The sequence below is a fragment of the Fomitiporia mediterranea genome (assembly GCF_000271605.1).
Source record: "Fomitiporia mediterranea MF3/22 unplaced genomic scaffold FOMMEscaffold_9, whole genome shotgun sequence".
Classification (NCBI taxonomy): Eukaryota; Fungi; Basidiomycota; class Agaricomycetes; order Hymenochaetales; family Hymenochaetaceae; genus Fomitiporia; species Fomitiporia mediterranea.
In genome coordinates, this window is record NW_006760394.1 from 3,007,803 (window position 1) to 3,012,688 (window position 4,886).

Sequence of the window (4,886 nt, forward strand, 5' to 3'; positions counted from 1 at the left end):
CACTACTTTGCATTGATACTACACATCTATGATGGACTCACCAAGTACCTGCAATCTCTATATGCCAAACAAAACCGTACCAAACTCATTTACACCTTTGAATAACTTGCAAAGGACAAATACAAGTCATTACAAACCTGCTAATGTACCTAAACACTTTGGACACAACATTGTACAACTAAAAGATGCATCCAGATTCAAGATATGGAAGTATCAGATTAACTCTGCTATTGCAGCAACAGGCTATATGCACTTGTTCACAAATGAACCAAAGCCTGAAGACATTAAGGTTGTACACACAATCTACACATCAATAATTGATAAAGTAGCAGATCATATAATGGCTAACTTTATGCATACTAGAACATCAATTAAAACTCTTATGAGCAGATTAGAAGAACGTTTCAACCCTCATACAGTTACGTGTAAAGCATACAATGAGTCTTTGCTATTTAAATGTAATGACTATGTTAAAAACTTTAGACAAGTACTTGATAAACTAGAGCAGATATATGTACAGCTAGTAGCAGACAATTTAAAACCTACAGACACTATGTATTGAGTAGCTATCTATACTGCAACCCCTCCTGAATATAGTGGTACTATTATGGCTATGGAACAAGCTTGAGACATGTTTTACAATGGAAAACCTGAATCCAAGTATCAACCTATTAAGCCACAAAGACTTATTACAGTACTGTACCAAGTGTTTAACGATTTTCACATCAAAAACCCTACACAATACATAAACAACAAGCCTACAATATGCAGACAGGCAAATATGTTTCATACAAAAGATAAAAAGTACAGAAAGAAGGGAAACAACAAAAATATGAGCAAACTGACCCCTGTATTGAAATGCTTCAATTGTAGCAAATCAGGGCACTTCTCCTGTGATTGCCAGAAGTCACTGACTCAATCAACACTAGATGCCCAAGCCAAAAAGGCTAATCCTTTGGCTAATGCAATAGAAGCAACAGAAGCAAAATCTGTACTGGCAGCAACTATACTATGTGTGAACACATACATTAAACAGGTGCTAGACATTGAAATGACAGATGTACCAGCCTCTCAGCAGGCAAATACTATTGCAAACACAGACACAAACGACCCATTTACTAATTGGGTATGTTATAATAATATCTTGGACAAAAATAACACACTAATAAATAAATATATTCCTAATACAATCAATATAATCAATTCTGGTGCAACAATTCATGCTACACCATATTACTTTTGCCTTACAAACGTACAAAACGTATCCCTGGTAACAGTTACACTTGCAAACAAATCAACAGTGACTCTTACAAAGGCCAGAGATATGATTATTGAAATTAAAAGGGGAAATTCAGGAAATACACACAATCCTGTAATTAGCAAAATAATGTTAACACATGTTTATTATCATTCAGATTTGAACTTTTCACTTATAAGTCAAGTGTTATTATGCAACAACAGTTTCACATTCATGTTCAAACAAGCAGAATGTATTATTTATTGTAGACAACACAAAATAGGAACAATTAAACTCAAAAACAATCTATATGTGTTAAGAAACACTCATTACATGAATTCCATGAGCAGAATCAGTGTTTACAATCTACATAAACGTCTTGGTCATATCAGTTATGATTATATTAAACGTTTATTACAGAACAACACAATGATATTATCTCAAAAGATAACAAACTTTGATGAAAAACAATGTGTTGATTGTATAAAAGCAAACATTGAACAAACAGTACATCCAAAAACAAGATCTTCAGAAATAAGTGCAAACTATGGCAATATAATACATATGGATATAATAGGTCCAATATCCTATGAAGGATATAAGAATATACAATATCTATTAATGTTAGTTGATGATACAACACATTGGGTATCTTTATTAAAATTATGAACAAAAGACAACACATATACTCAGTATGTTCAATAGAGTACAAACATATTTACACAACACAGTATACAAATAAAACAATTGTAAAGTAATAATGATAGAGTATTCTGTGGGAAATTCTTCCAAGAATACTTAATTAGTCAAGGAACAAAATCCAGACTAACAGTAAAGCATACACTGTAACAGAATAGAGTAGTAGAACAAATGTATAAAACAATATTTAATCAAATACATGCCTCTATTACTTTGCAAAACATTCTATTATGCCTATGGACAGAAGCAGCAATGTTACAAGCATATATTCACAATAGAACTCCTCAAAGAGTAATAGAATATGTAACTCCTTATTATAAACAATACAGACACAATGCTAGTATTGACAACATACACAAATTCAGTCAATACATCATAATACAGAATGAAAACCTATCTAAAATTACAGATAGAGGTTATTATGGACAATGGATAGGTTTTGACAATAATTCAAAAGGTCACATTACATAGCATGATAGAAAAATAACTATCAAACATAATATACAATTCCTTAACACAAAACCTTTACAAATTGAAGGGGACTTGGAAGACATCCAAGAAAACAAGTTAAATATCAAGGAAAACAACAACAAATCTGAGTCCAAAGGACCTAGCAACAGAGACAAATACTGCTGCCAAGTACACAAACAAGGACAGACACACATTGAAACAAAATCCAAAGGAAACAAGATAGGATTGGATGTTCTGGAAACCTAAACAAAAGCTCCCCAAGTAATCAAATGTCTTTGACACGTTTCTCCTAGACACAACAACCCAAACTATTACTCTGAAACAGCTCCTCATTTACAACAGGACCTTAGTGTATCCACAGAGGATGAAGCAATACTCTCAGAGAAAGCAAATCACTAATAGAAAATACAAAATATGTGGAAGTTAGTAGAAAACACACAATACAACAAATCCAATTGAGAATCAGACAAAACTATACAACTAAGACACTCTACTCGAAAGTGCAAAATTACAGAACGTTTGGGTGAAACAAATTTACCTAGTAAACACTCAAAAGGTCTATCATATGTTAACAAAACAAATATTATGATTTATCTTAACAAATTTAACAAACTACATACAGAAATAATGACAGATCCATTATCATATAAAGAAGCAATCAACAGAAGTGATTGTGAGCTTTAGAATAAAGCTATGGACAATGAAGTACAACAATTAATATGATCCAATACTTGGGAGACAGTATATCCTCCTGATAATGCAAATGTTATTAGAACACAATTTGTATATAAAACAAAATGTCTAGCAGATAATTCTATCGAAAAACAAAAAGCTAGATTAGTTGTACAAGGAATATTTCAACAAGACAGCAAAGATTATTATAATAATGATCTATTTGCACCCACTGTACACATATCTTCAATAAGACTTGCTATTGTATAGGGATGTTCAAAGAACTACAAGATACATCAAATAGATGTTAAATCTGTATACTTAAATGGAGAACTAGATAATGACAAAATAATATTTATTAAACCTCTACTGAGTGATTTAATAAAGTTAAAACCTGGACAAGTATTACAATTGCACAAAGCATTATACAGTTTAAAACAAGCTGGACAACAATGGTATAAAACTCTATGCTGAATACTTAATACAATTGGTTTTACACAATCAGAATACAACTTTGCAGTATTCTATGTAAAGAAGAACGAATGTACAGTTACAATACTATTAGTTCACATTGATGATATAACTATTGTTGTGCAGAGTAATAATATTATCAATATGATTAAAAACTCTCTATGATTGTATATAGAAATTACAGACAGAGGCAAATTACATTGGTTACTAGGTATAGAAATCAAACACAATAGAAACAAACGAACAATAATGATGAGACAAAGACATTATATCAAAAACGTATTACTTTAATATAACTTGCAAAACAATAGGAATTTACAAACACCTATACAACCAAATACTCAATTAGTTACAGACAATAATCTACCAGAGGATGAACATGCATTTATGTCCAAGATACTGTATATGAATATGGTTGGATCCTTGCAATATATTGCAGATTGTACACAACCAGACATAGTGTTTATAACATCCCAACTCACAAAACATTTAAAACACCCAAGCATGTTACATTACAATACTGTAGTGCATTGTATACAATACTTGAAGGGGACCAAAGACAAATGGTTAATCTTTGGACAAGGAAATCATAATAATATCACTGGTTATATGGATGCAGACAGAATGATGCAAGAAAATAATAAAGCAATATCCAGATACACATTCTTCTTAGGAGAATTGCTCATATCTTGGTCAAGTAAAGGACAGAAACTAGTATCCTTATCTATGTACAAAGCAGAAATAATAGTGCTATCAAATGGAATACAAGAAGCTATAGTATTACAATACCTAGCAGATAAGATACTACAGATCTCTGATGCACCTACAAATATTTATTGTGATAACCAAGCAGTAATTAAATCTATAGAAGCAGACAAAACGAAATACTCAACAAGAACTAAGCATATTGGCTTACAACACAATTTTATTAAGTGTTATGTTGAGGAACAACTTATTAATATTAAGTATGTTCAAACAGACAATCAAAGGGCAGATATCCTAACTAAATCATTACATGTTCCAAAGATCAAACACCTTACAGACTTAATAGGTCTTGTAAATGTTTGAAGGGGACTGTTAACATGTATTATGATCAATGATACAATTACAGACACTACAGTAATGATAAGATGATTAATACACATACAATTGGAATGGACACAGAACAAAGAGACATGTATCAGATACACAATACAAGACATGTATTGGATACACAATAAGTATCAGATACAAGATAATGATACATCAGATGTCTAAGACATACAGACGAATGAATAACATAAAAGCAAGCAACTTAGTAACTAAATATATATCATTATCAGGGTCTACACCCTCA